Source organism: Equus asinus, chromosome 1, assembly GCF_041296235.1.
Source record: "Equus asinus isolate D_3611 breed Donkey chromosome 1, EquAss-T2T_v2, whole genome shotgun sequence".
NCBI lineage: Eukaryota > Metazoa > Chordata > Mammalia > Perissodactyla > Equidae > Equus > Equus asinus.
This window is the reverse complement of record NC_091790.1, coordinates 188,865,493-188,878,765: the sequence shown is the minus strand read 5'-3', so window position 1 is coordinate 188,878,765 and position 13,273 is coordinate 188,865,493. Positions and strand designations below refer to the sequence as shown.

At 44.6% G+C, this 13,273-nt stretch overlaps 1 protein-coding gene and 1 pseudogene across 1 annotated transcript in view; one reads left to right on the top strand and one right to left on the bottom strand.

Moving 5' to 3' along the window:
* The window catches only part of STRA8 (stimulated by retinoic acid 8), a 42,091-nt gene that overhangs the window by 26,290 nt on the left and 2,528 nt on the right, over positions 1-13,273 (bottom strand). The window lies entirely within an intron of this gene.
* On the top strand, positions 3,346-3,985 carry LOC106830002 (protein S100-A10 pseudogene; annotated as a pseudogene).

Below are 13,273 nucleotides of genomic sequence, written 5' to 3'. Positions count from 1 at the left end.
ATGCTCACTCTTTGGGACAATAGGAAGCAGATGTTGTTCTAGCTTGGAGGAAAAAATTCTCTTTTCCCCAAAAATACAGATATACTCTTGTCTGTAGGCCCCTTTTTGCTTGAATCCCTGCACCCCTAAATATTTCATGATGGTCGTGATTCCGCTGCATCAGTTCCACACTAGGAGCAGCAGCCAGATGGGCGCCCCCTTGCTGCTCTGTGACCTGGGGCAGGGGTTAAACAGAGGTCACAGGGCCAGAAGAAGCAACGTGGGCTTGGGGATACAGGGATTTGGATTCTGACCTAGGATGCACCTTGCACTGACTGTGAGGACCGTAAATGAGCCCTAGAGAAAGCATGAAAATAGGGTACCTGGCTTGAGTGGACACTCCCGAAATTCAACTTCGAGGAGTGGCAGACTCATCTTTTAAAGGATTTTAGTGGAACATTAAACTGAACACTGTGTTATGTATAAAAAAACAGTCTCTTGGAAAGCACCCAGTAAGAGTCAATTCTCCTTCTCCCTTTCACGTAAATGTAAAATGTTCATTTCACTGCAAAATTCTGCCCCAGTCAAGGCTCTGTCCCTTCTGGCTCTCAGGCAGCCTCTGATTCAGGGTCTCTGGGGGCCGCTGAAGAGCTGCTTTCTCCCTCTCTCCCCCCTACTCCTAGGTTTCTCCCCCCTGGCCCTACTCCTTGCCTCCCACCACCAGCCCCACTCACAGCATTGCTGGGACCCCCTGGGAGCAGAGGGTATTCGGGGAGTCTGTGCACCTCTGTCTTGGAGAGCCTTACCACTGCATCGAGAGGACACACAGAGGTTCTGAAACCTACCTGCCCCAGGCTTTCCTCTTAGTCACACCTCCCACTGCACCCCTCAACCACTACACACATCTGCCTGCCTGGATGCATCTCACTGGGGAGCAGATCTGCGTTCAGAAGAAACACAGTCCCAGATGGGATGTTACTAAGAGGCTTATTTACCTGCAGGGTGAACCCTGGGACCTCCTGATGGCCTCTCACCAGCTTTGGATACATCAGAGTTCTCCCTGGCAACATCCACACACACCATCACCTGACGACCCTGACGCCTCCCTCACAGTAGCACAGATCCTGCCCTGAGATGCCCCCTGACACACACACAGCAGCATGGATCCTGCCCCGAATCACCCCCCTCCTTTCACCTGTTCATGAGCATTCCGTCCCCCTAGATCCAGCTCAGCACCAGTCCCACCAGGGAGCTTTCTAAGATCCCTGAATTAAGGCCAAACCAGGCATTCTGCACCATGTTCTGTGCCCCTCAGCTCTGGCTTTCTGGTTGGAGGAACAGCCTTTTGCACTTGTTCTTCATTGTGGCTTTCTACCCATTTCATGTGAAAAAGGGAAGGGGCATCAGGATCTCTCATCTTTTTATCCTCCACACAAAATGGGAGTGATGGCTCATGTACTGAGTATCTACTGTGTCCCTAATCCTCATGCACAACCCTGTGAAGGGTCTTGTCTCCATCTGCAGATGAGGAAGCCAGACTCAGAGAAGGGTGGTGACTTACTTAAGGTCCAAACACCAAAGGTCCTCTCTGGTCCTCTGCTCTCCCTGCCTCCTTGGATGGCATTTAGTTCAACGAATATCAATGATCTTAGGTCAGAGAGAAATTTGCATGATTTGGTAAGTTTCAGAACAAAAGACCCTCAGGCTTGAACGGAGCTCTGGACAGTGGCTCCTAAGGAAGGATGAGACAGGCAGCGGTCAACAGAGGGGCATGATCTCTGACCCCAGTTAGGGGCTCCCAGTACTTCTGCCAAGAGGAAACTCAGGTGCAATCCCAGGTGGGCTTTTGCCCACCATCTCCTTTGCACAGGGCCAGCCTTTGGCTTCCAGGGAAGCCTGTGAATACAGTAAGCTGCTTTGTGGGGAGCAGGTATTGCTAGGTCAGTATGGCTGGGCACTTTCTGCTGTAGGAGGGCAGACATGTGACCCCCCAAAGACGTTTCCCAGGGTGAGAGTTCTCACGCTTTTCTGAGCTCCAGAGTAAAGCTCCCAAGTGTTCAGGACCTGTCATCACAACTCAGCACCAAAGTCCAAGGGACTTCCTTCCAGCGTTTCTGTTTTATGGGTTTAATGTATACGAAAGTGCTTTGAAATGTGGAATGAGCTATACAAATACTGATAAAGTTGAGGCTTGAAACTATAAAACTCCTAGAAGAAAATATAGGGGGAAATCTTCATAAAGTTGATTTTGGAAATGATTTCATGGGTATGACACCAAAAGTGCAAGCAATGAAAGCAAAACAGACAAGTGAGACTACATCAAACTAAAGGGTTTCCACACAACAAAGGAAACAATCAACAGAGGGAAAAAGCAACCTGTGGAATGGGAGAAAATATTTTTATATCTGATAATGGGTTAATATCCCAAATATACAAAGAACTCCTACTACTCAATCTCAAAAAAATAAATAACCTGACTTGAAAATGGACAAAGGACTTGAAAACACATTTCTCCAAAGAAGACAAACAAACGGCCAAAAGGTACGTGGAAAAGGTGTTCAACATCACTAATCATCAGGGAAATACAAATCAAAACTACAATGAGATATCACCTTACACATATTTGGTTGGCTTCTATAAGTATTAAAAAAATAAATAACAAATGTTGGTCAGGATGTAGAGAAAATGGAACCCTGTGCATGGTTTGTGGGAATGTAAAATGGTGCGACCATGATGGAAAATAGTATGGGTGTTTCTCAAAAAACTGAAAATAGAACTACCATATGATCCAGTAATCACACTTCCAGGTATTTATCCAAAAGAATTGAAAGCAGAATCTCGAAGAGTTATTTGCACTCCCATGTTCATTGTAGCTTTATTCACAATAGCCAAGAGTTGGAAACAACCTAAATGTCCATCAGTGGATGAATGGATAAAGAAAATGTTGTATATACACACAATGGAACATTACTCAGTCATAAAAAAGAAGGAAATTCTGTCATAGTCAACTACATGGATGAACTTTGATGACATTATGCTAAGTGAAGTGAGCCAGTCACAGAATGAGAAATACTGCATGATTCTACTCATATGAATTATCTAGAGTAGTCAAACTCATAGAAACAGAGAATAGAATGGGGGTTTCCAGGTGCTGGGGGAAGTGGCCAGGGAGAAATGGGGGGTTACTGTTCAATGAGTACAGAGGTTCAGTCATGTAAGATGAAAAAGTTCTAGACATCTGTTGTACAACATTGTGCTTATAGTCAACAATACTGTACTGTAAAATTACAAATTTGTTAAGGGTAGATCTTTTCTTACGTATTTTTTACCACAACAACAAAAAAAGAAAGTTGAAGCTAAGCGATTTACTCAAAATTCAAAAGCTACTCAATGGTGTCTTAACCTGAGATTTTCCCCATTATTATAGTGTCACTCATGAAACTTTGTGGTTAATGTAGTCTTTACTCATTCAAAAAATATTTACTGCATGTTCGCTGGGTGCTAAACGTTGTTTTAGGTGCTGGAGGTGCATTCATTAACATAACAGACATAAATGTTGATCTTTGTTGCATTTTAATTCTAGTGCTGGGGAGATTAAGAAAATAAGATAAATGCATTTATAGTGCATTAGAAGGTGACAGATTAGCCCCGTGTCCCAGCTAGCCAAGACACCCCCTTGCACCTCCCGACCAAGGTTTCAACAGACCTCAGCAAAATGCCATGTCAAATGGAACATATCATGGAAACCATGATGTTCAGATTTCACAAATTTGCTAGGGATAAAGGCTATTTAACAAAGGACTCCTGAGAGTATTCATGGAATAGGAGATCTCTGGATTTTTTGAAAATCAAAAAGACCCTCCAGCCGTGGACAAAATAATGAAGAACCTGGACCAGTGCTGAGATGGGAAAGTGGGCTTCAGAGCCTCTTTTTGCTAATTGCTGGGCTCACCATTGCGTGCATGACTATTCCATAGTACACGTGGAGCAGAAGGGAAAGAGGTAGGCAGAATTGAGCAATTACTCCCACTAAGATAAGTTCTCCCAAAGGGTCGCTGAAGGAATCTGCCCCATGGTTTCCCCAGCATAAGGACTTCAGGAGCAGATCAAGACCCTTAGAAAAGTATAAATGAAATCCAACTCCCCTTCAACAAGCAGAGAAAGAAGTCAATTAAAGCCAGATAAGTTTTTGATTTTTATATTGCTCTTGACCTCTATAAACAAATTCCTTTTTTAGTTTTTTTTAAAAAAAGAAGGTGATAAGCACTAAGGAGAAAAATAAAGCAGGGAGGGAGAAAGGGTGTACAGGGGACGGGGTCCATTTTAAATAGGGTGGTCAGGGAAGATGCTCAGAAATGATGAGATTTGAGACACAAGTTGAAGGGGGCCAAGGAGCAAGCCATGCATATATGATGTGGGAGAATGCTCTGGGTGGAGGGCACAGCCAATGCAAAAGCCCTGGGAGTGTGCCTAGTGCAAAGCAAGGTGTCCCTGTGGCTGGAGCAGAGTGAGGGAGTAGAAGGAGGAGAATAGTGAGAGGTGAGGTTAGAGGGGCAATGGGGAGGGGTTCAGGGTTTTCAGGGGACCACTCTGGCTGCTGCATTGAGAACAGACAGCGAGGGGGCAGGGGTGGAAGTGGGGAGACCAGTTAAGCCATTACAATAGTACAGGTGAGAAAATATGGGAGCTGGTGGTGGAGAAGGTTAGAAATCACTGGATATTGGAGGCAAAGCCAGCAGACTATCCTGATGCATTGATTAGGGAGGGGCACCACAGCAAAAGGAGAGTCAAGGGTGGATCCCAGGTTTTGAGCCTGGAGAACTGGAAGGATGAAATGAAAGGATGGGCAAGACCATGGGTCAGGTGAGTTCAGTTCTTGTAAATCAATCATTGGTCAACTCCTTGATTAATTTTCTACATAAAACTAATTTTAATTATGCAAACAATACACATTCCCGTTGTAAAAATGAAAGGATTTTGACCCCACCCTGGTCTTCTTTCAACCTTTACAGAATTAACTACTGTTATTAGTTTGGTATGAATGCTTCCAGATCTTTTGCTAGATGTTTACATACCTTTGGATATTCCCTTGGAAAATATAGTTTTGTTTTGTGGCTTTTTGGAGGACAAAAATTTTGCATAAGTGTATCACTCTGCACCTTGCTGTTTTCATGCAATGATATGAGTTGGGGATAAGCTCATTTTTGTACGTAGAGATCTACCTCATTTGTTTTCACTGCTGTGTAGTATTCCATATATCAGACAACTATAAAGGAACGGTGAATTCATTTGAAAGTGAAGAAACCTTTTGCAAGGTGTATTAGGGTTCTCCAGAGAATTAGAAAAAAAATATATAGGGGCTTGCCTGGTGGTGCAGCGGTTAAGTGTGCATGTTTCCCTTCTCGGCGGCCCGGGGTTCACCGGTTCGGATCCCGGGTGCAGACATGGCACCGCTTGGCAAAAGCCACACTGTGGTAGGTGTCCCACGTATAAAGTAGAGGAAGATGGGCATGGATGTTAGCTCAGGGCCAGTCTTCCTCAGCAAAAAGAGGAGGATTGGCAGTAGTTAGCTCAGAGCTAATCTTCCTTAAAAAAAAAAAAAAAAAAATATATATATATATATATATATACACAGAGAGAGAGAGAGAGAGAGAGAGAGAGAGGGAAGCTGCCCTAGCTACTGCAGAAGGTGGAAGCAGGATTGCACAGGCGAGGAACTGTTTTTAGGAAGTGTGGCAATAGAGATGGGACTCCCCCATTCTGTCCTCCACTTGATGTTTGTGAAAGGAGTATTACTTATTAACCTGGGAGACTTGAATTGTTCCAGCAGTGAAAGTGAATGATTTTATAGACTCATAAATCTATGGACCTACTGCTGGCAATGTAACTCCATTATTGGTGGTTTACTGCCCTGTGCAAATGGGGACTTCACCACCTTCTAAGCTGGAAGGCAGAGGGGTTGGAGAGAAGCAGGTTCTCATTCTCACCTGAGCTAGCCCTGATGGACACGATCACAGTGCCCTGAGAAAAGGTGGCTCACTTTCAGTCTCTGGAATGTGTTACCTTGAGACAGACAGACCAAGGATCCCAGCAGGTGCCTGATACCAGCATGAGGCCCGTGGACTGTAAGAGCTGGAAGGACCTCAGGCTCCCTCTCATCCAAGGTCTTTATGTTGCAGATGAGGAAGCTGGGAGCCAGGGAAGTGACACAACTCGATAATCAGAGTTGAGTAGTGAGGTCGTATATTTGGTTCCAAAAACGGAATTGTATAAGCACAGGATTGGGAATTTCTATTCAGCAGCAGTTTATATTTAAAAGTGTTGGGGGGTTACTTGATAATACTTTTGTGTGAGTCAGCACTAAGATATGGTTGTTATCACAAATGAATATGTTATGTTTAAAGATATTCACTATATCTATAAAATAAAATTAATGTGTTCATAGTAAGGAATTTGAAAAATATTAAGAAGTATAAAGACAAAGTCAGAAATCACCCATAAAATCCAACACCTCTACCACCTAAAGCCAATAATTGTAAATATTTTGTGTGTACATATGTATCAAGAATATTATATAAAGCAATCATACCGCATCTACAGTTTTCTACCACATTTCTTAAAATTGAACTTTTTATTCTGAGATAATTGCAGAATTCACATGCAGTTGTAAGAAATAATACAGAGAGATCCCATGTACTCTTTACGAAATTTCCACCAATGGTAACATCTTACGAAACACAGTTCCATATCACAACCAGGATATTGACATTTACAATCTACTGATAGTATTCAGATTTCCCTGTTTTACTCATATACATTTATGTGTGAGTGTGTTTAGTTCACTACAATTTTATCACGTGTGGGCTCATGCACCCACAACCCCAGTCAAGATGCAGAACAGTGCCATCACCACAAGGAGCCCTTATGTAATCACACCTTCTTTCTCTCATATGACCCCACCCACCGCTGAGCCCTGGCAACCACTAATCTATTCTCCAAAATCTCTAAATTTTGTCTCTTCAAAAATGTTCTATAAATGAAATCATAGCTTTTGGTATGTGTGTAACCTTATGGCATTAGCTTTTTTCACTCAGCTTAATTTCCTTGAGGTCCATCAAGGTTGCATGTGCGTCACTAATTAATTTCTCTTCATTGCTGCATAGTATTCCATGGTAAGGATGCACTGCAGTTTGTTTAACCAGAAGAGGCGAGGTAGACTGGCCTTGTCCTGGGTCCCAGTATTGCCTGTTTATTTTAGCTTTTACCCAAAAGAGTTGAAGGACATTTGAGTGGTTTCCAGTTTTTGACTATTATGAATAAAACCGCTATGAACATTTGTGTACTTGTTTTTATGTGAAGATAAGCTTACATTTCTCTGGAATAAATGCCCAAGAGTACAACTGCTGAGTCACACAGTAACTGCATGTTTAATTTATAAGAAACTGCCAGAATTTTTTTCTGGAGTGTGAAACGTACATTTTGAACATAAAGTGTGATGATGTCTCTAATTAGCCTTTAAAAAGAACGTGATTTTTAAAGACTACATAATATTGCATAGGATGGATGTAGCATAATTTATTTAAGGTCTTCTCGAATGCTGAAGATTTTGGTTGTTTCACATTTCTTTCCACACAGAAATCATTAATAGTGCCCTGCATGTGGAGTTGGCACAAAGCACAGGCCAGCAGGAACTGGTTCTTGCAGTGCCCAGAGGAGAGCAGGTTCTGAAAGACTGACTCATGCCAACTGCACTGCACAGGGGCCTCGGGAGACATCAGGCTGTCACTGTTTTCATCATTTGATAAGAAATATAACTGTCAGACAGAGAGTGTTTATGGTAGCACTGGCATAAACGACACCCCTGCCACCTATATTGGAAGGCTGTCACAGTCAGAAATTCTCTTGTAGTTTACCAAGAGAAAGACGCCGGAATGTCACAACTCTTCATGTTGTCAAGTGCCAGGAGAATCAGATGGTCCATTGGTGCACTTGGCACCAGGAAAAGGGTGGGATGCCGCCAATGGCTCAATTTTGAGTGGTCTAGACTATCCTTCTCATTTTGGGAATGGCCTTGTCATAGGACAGAACACAAGACCTCTGCTGGCCAAGGCGCACAGAGAGCTTTGACGGGCTCTGCCCACAGTCACTGGCTTGATTTCTGTGTTTAAACGCTTTTCTGACTGACGCCATATTTGTTTTGTGAGTTGACGCCCTCAATCAAGTCCCGTGTTGTTGTTAGTGCCGTGGAGTGGATTCCATCTCCCAGCAACCGCATGTACAGCAGAGTGGAGCCCTACCTGGTCTTTTTGCACCATCCTCCCCTCTTCCAGCCTATATCAGACAAGGCTCTGCTGCTATTCATGGGGTTTTCATGGACAACTTTTGGGGAGTGGGTGGCCAGGTCCTTCTTCCTAGTCTACCTTAGTCTGGAAGCTCTGCTGAGACCTGTCCACCATGGGTGACCCTGCTGGTATCTGAAATACCTGTGGCATAGCTTTCAGCATCACAGCAACATGCAGCCGCCACAGTATGACAACCAAGAGATGAGTGATGTGGTTCCCTGACAGGAACATGAACCCAGGCTTGGGTGGTGAGAGCACCAAATCTTAACCACTAGACCACCAGGGCTGGTTCAATCCTGTGAGCCAGTAGCTTTTCTCTCTTTTTCCACTAACTGCATCTTTGCTTTCTGAGTAGATTCTGCAGTTTCACACTCAATGGGAAATGCAGGTTCCTCATCCTCAACTTCTTAGGGGATACCTCACTATAGCCTCCAAGTACTTACAACTTTCACTATCGTAAGTAACTTTCATTATTACAAATAACTTGCACTTTGATAAACAACCCATTCTACATGAAGCTTGCCATTTTTTTAAGGGAAATTTTAGAAGTGAAATTATCAGGTTCAAGAGTATGAATATTTTGGGGGGTTTGATCATTTATAAATTTATCCCTAGAAAAGTAGCTCATTCTGGAGCTTTATGAGAATGCCCACTTCACTTTATTTTTATCAACACTAGGCAGTAGTTTTTTAAAAAAATGCAAATTTGTAGGTGAAAATGGTATGTATTTTAATCTCTGTGTCATTATTTTTGGTGAGCTCCACACTAACGTGTAAACAAGCTGCCTCCTAAGCCAAGGCTGAGGGTCATCAACAGGGAAACTGGGAATTGCTAGTGAGTCATGGGGGACCACTTCCGGGTTGCAGAAGTGCTCATACATTTTTATGGCACTGGCCACAGTAAGAAAAGATGTCTCTGCTGAAGGCAGTGGCAATGGATGCTCTGGACTGAGCAGGTATCTGGAGTTCCAGGCAGCACAGTCGTGTGGACTTTATTCACTCACTCATTAATTCACCAAACAGCTATTGAGCACCTACGCTGAAGGGACTACACCAGGCATGGGGGAAACTAGGACCAGCAAGACATACTCTCTGCTCTCGGAGTTTATAGTCAAGGAGGTAAGACAGACAGTTACAAAGCAATGTGGTAAGCTCATACAAGGTGCCATGCTGTGGGAACAGAATGAGAAACACCCAGTGCTACTGGAGAAGTAAGCTCCAGGTATGACGAGGCTGAGTCTTACAGGATAGTAAGAGTTCAAGTGAACAGCCATGGGCAGAGTCAGGCAAAGGACTGGGTAAAAAGAAATCTCGGAAATTGTAGGGCACACAAATGGCAGCCCAGAGCATCAAGATTAGAAGTAAAGGCTGGCAGCGAAATTCTAAGGAAACCCCAGGACTTGGGATGGCTGCAGGCGCTCTTGCGCCTCTGCCCTGTTATTGCTGGCTGCCCAGGGTTAGAGAGAGTGACCCCTGCCCCATGGAGAATGCTCCAGCCATTAAAGAGACCCTGCACGGTTTTCTGAGCTCTAATGCTCCTCAGGAGGAGGGGTAATTCATCCTCATTCACCCAAGTGGCCTGTCTCACGAGTTGACTGACTCAGAGATGCTGCCGTGAAGCTCTCGGCAGAGCACTGGTGGACTTGAATCAGAAACGTGAATTTGAGACCTTAACTAAGTCATTCAGTCTCCCTAAACTTCAGTTTCTTGTTTCAAAGATGAATCAAAAAGGACTTTACAGGGCTGCATGAGGTTCAAATGAAATAAGGTATGTACAAGTGTTCTGCAGCTACAAAACATTATCAGTATTGCTATTAAGCTTAAAATAGTCACTTATACATGGAACCCTGTTGATGGGCAGCTGACCCCGTCTACCCTCTCTTACCATGAAATAAGTGATTCTCAAACATATGTGTCCCTAAGAATCTCCTGGAGCTTGCTCCAAATGCACATCCCCAGGCACCATCCCAAGCAATTCTGACTGAGTAGGTCTGGGTTGGTCGCAGGAATTTGTAATTTAACAAAACCCTGAGGTAATTCTGATGCAGTGGTGACACAATTACACTTTGGAGAAACAGGAGCTGAATTCTACAGTCTAATGTAGCAATGTACAATGTACAATGTAGCTCCCTCTGAGGAGCAAGACTGAAGCCCTCATTCACCATTTCGACTCAGAGCCTCTGTAAATGCTTCTCACCTGAACCAGCACAGTTAAGTTTGAGATGTCTGTGGAATATCCAGATGGAAATATTGCCAGGGATTGGGGCGGGAGCTCAGGAGGAAGGTCTGGGCTGCAGGGAAGATTCGGGAGTCCTGAGTGTACAGGTAATAGTTGAAGCCTCCAGGGGGGTGAGGTAGGATGGTGGCCATGCTCCAGGTCCCAGTCTTATTTACTGTCTACACGTCCCTGTTTGTTTTAGCTCCTACCCAGAAGAATGTGTCTGGATGCCCCACAGTCTCCTCTTCCTGAGTTCTGTCGGACCATGAATGGTATTATCATCCATCCAGACGCCCAAGCCAGAAACCTGCCAATCACTGACTGCTCCTCTCCTTACTCACCTTAGCCAATCAGTCACCAAGTCCAGTTGATTCCACTCCTCGATAATCCTCAGATCTTCCCCCAGTCTAGTCTCATCTCTTGCTTGGAATGTCACAGCCTCCTAACTGACCTCCAGCCTCCTCCAAGCCCTGCTCCCATCCACTCCAGACTCTACTCTGCAGCCAGAGTGTATGTGCTTCAGTTGTCTCGCTTCTCCGACCAGCCGGAGCTGGTCCTGAGGGCAGAGACAGTGGTCTTGCTTATGAATATGTCCCTGACACCTAGCACAGTGCCTGGCTTCTAGTAGCTGCTCATGAAGTGTACACTGCCCCTCCACCGTCCCCGTGCTCCTTGTCCTCCCTTCTCTTCCAAGTCTAAGGCTCAAAGGCAAAGAGAGATGACTAGATTGGAAGAAAAGGTAACTTGTGGTTCACCTCATAGGCACCCACATAATTCTCTTTGCATAATGGAACAGCTGTGGCCCTGATAGTACCTTCTTAAGTGACCCCAGGCTACCTGTTACTTTCATAGCAGATGCCAGAGCATAAGCAGTAAAGGCTTAATCAGATCAACTAACTGCAGCTAATGAAGGAGCTGGCGAATCCAGTGCCTTCTCCATGACATAAGACAACTCAGTGAAATATCTCCAAAAATCTTTAAAGAGGAGTAAAATGGTATGAAGAGAAGATGGGGGAAGAGGAATGCTTAGGATGGGAAACCGGTCAGAAGCCCACACACAGGAGTAATTCAAGAGTGTATATTCCTTCCAATAGGGCTGCCCTGCTGGGACCCTCACTGAAATTGCCCTCACTCATGCATTCAGTAAGTATTTATTGAGCATCTACTGTAAGCCAGATACTGTTTTAGGCTCTGGGGATATAGAAGCAAACAATTCAGACAAAAATCTCTGCTTTCATGCAGCTTATATTTTAGTGTGGGAAGGGAGACAATAAATTAAATAAGTAAAACATCTAGTTTGTCAGATGGTGATAAGCACTATGGAGAAACAGCTATCAGGGCCAGGGGTTAAGAACACTGGAGGTGAGAGCACTATTTTGTACAGGATGGTCAGAGAGGGCCTTTCTGAGAAGGTGACATTTGCACAAATCCACGAAGCCTCCTTCCCATGTTTGCTCAAATGAGCTCTCCACGTGGGAATCTAGGGGAAGACATTCCAAGCAGAGGAAAGAGCTTGTGCTAAGGCCCAGAGGAACTGCCTTTCATTGATCCGAAAACCAATCTTAGCTGGTTTTATAGGCTCTGGTCTGGGAAGGGCCAGGGCAGGAGGAGGCTGGGGAGGTGGGAGCTGTGGCTGCTCACTTCAGAAGCCCTCAGGGAAATCTAATTCACAGCTTTCCCCATAGAGGAAGGTTTTGGCGGTTGCTACTAGTCCAGATTTCCCAAGTTCACTTTTGAAGATCTGAGATCCCAGGCAATGTAGGATCTGGTCGGGTCCTCCCCGCAGTCACTCTCCTTTCCTGCCCCGCAGGGCAAGGCTGGTTGCCTGGGGATACTTACAACTGTGGAGAAAGGTAAAGCAGGCGAAGAGACGGAACCAGTCTCTACCTTGTCTTGCTGTGGCTTGCTCTTTGTTATCTTTTCAGGTTCCTCTAGCAGAGATCAGAGGGCCCTGGGGCTAAGTTCCCATATAGTTGGCTTGAAGGGTCTGGGCAGAGCAGCAGAGATGACTCTCAGTTGTACTTTGACAAATACAGAAAGCCATTCCACTAAAGGGAAAGAGAAAGGCACAAACCTTGCTTTTTAAAGGTGGGCTATTCACTGCTAAGCGTTTCACATACATTATCTCATTAAATTTTCAGGACTACTCTGCAAGGTAGGTGCTATTGTCACTATTTTACAGACAAGGAAAGTAAGGCTCACTGATACCGGCTATTTCCATGCTTACAAAAGTATTTACCCTTTGTAAACATTTCAAACAAAAAATCGTAAAAGATAGGAAGTGAAAGTCCCTCGTAATCTCACCTCTTTGAGAAAACTACAAGCGGTTAGCGTATGATCTTCTTGAATTTTTAAAATGTACAACACACACACACACGTACTTTTCTTTTCCTTTTCTTTTCTTCTTTACAAGAAACTGGGACCCTATTATACATACTGTTCTGAAACTTGCCTTTTCCTCTCAACAGTGTGTCTTGGTTATCCTGCCGCATAGTTAATCTTATTAACAAGAGCGGGGCTTTGGGGGGAGTTAGAGCTCTCTGACGACAGGCTTGGCTGTGGGACTTCCCACAAGTCACTCGGCCCCTTAGGACTCCAGTCTCCCCATTTGTAAAACGAGGGCAGGGCACAGAGGAGTCTGCGCTGTAATGCCAATGAGCAAGGCACCTCAGCCCCCAGCCCGCCTCGTGACTATCTCCAAGGTCCAGCCCTCCTTGACTCGGACAGCGGCCGCT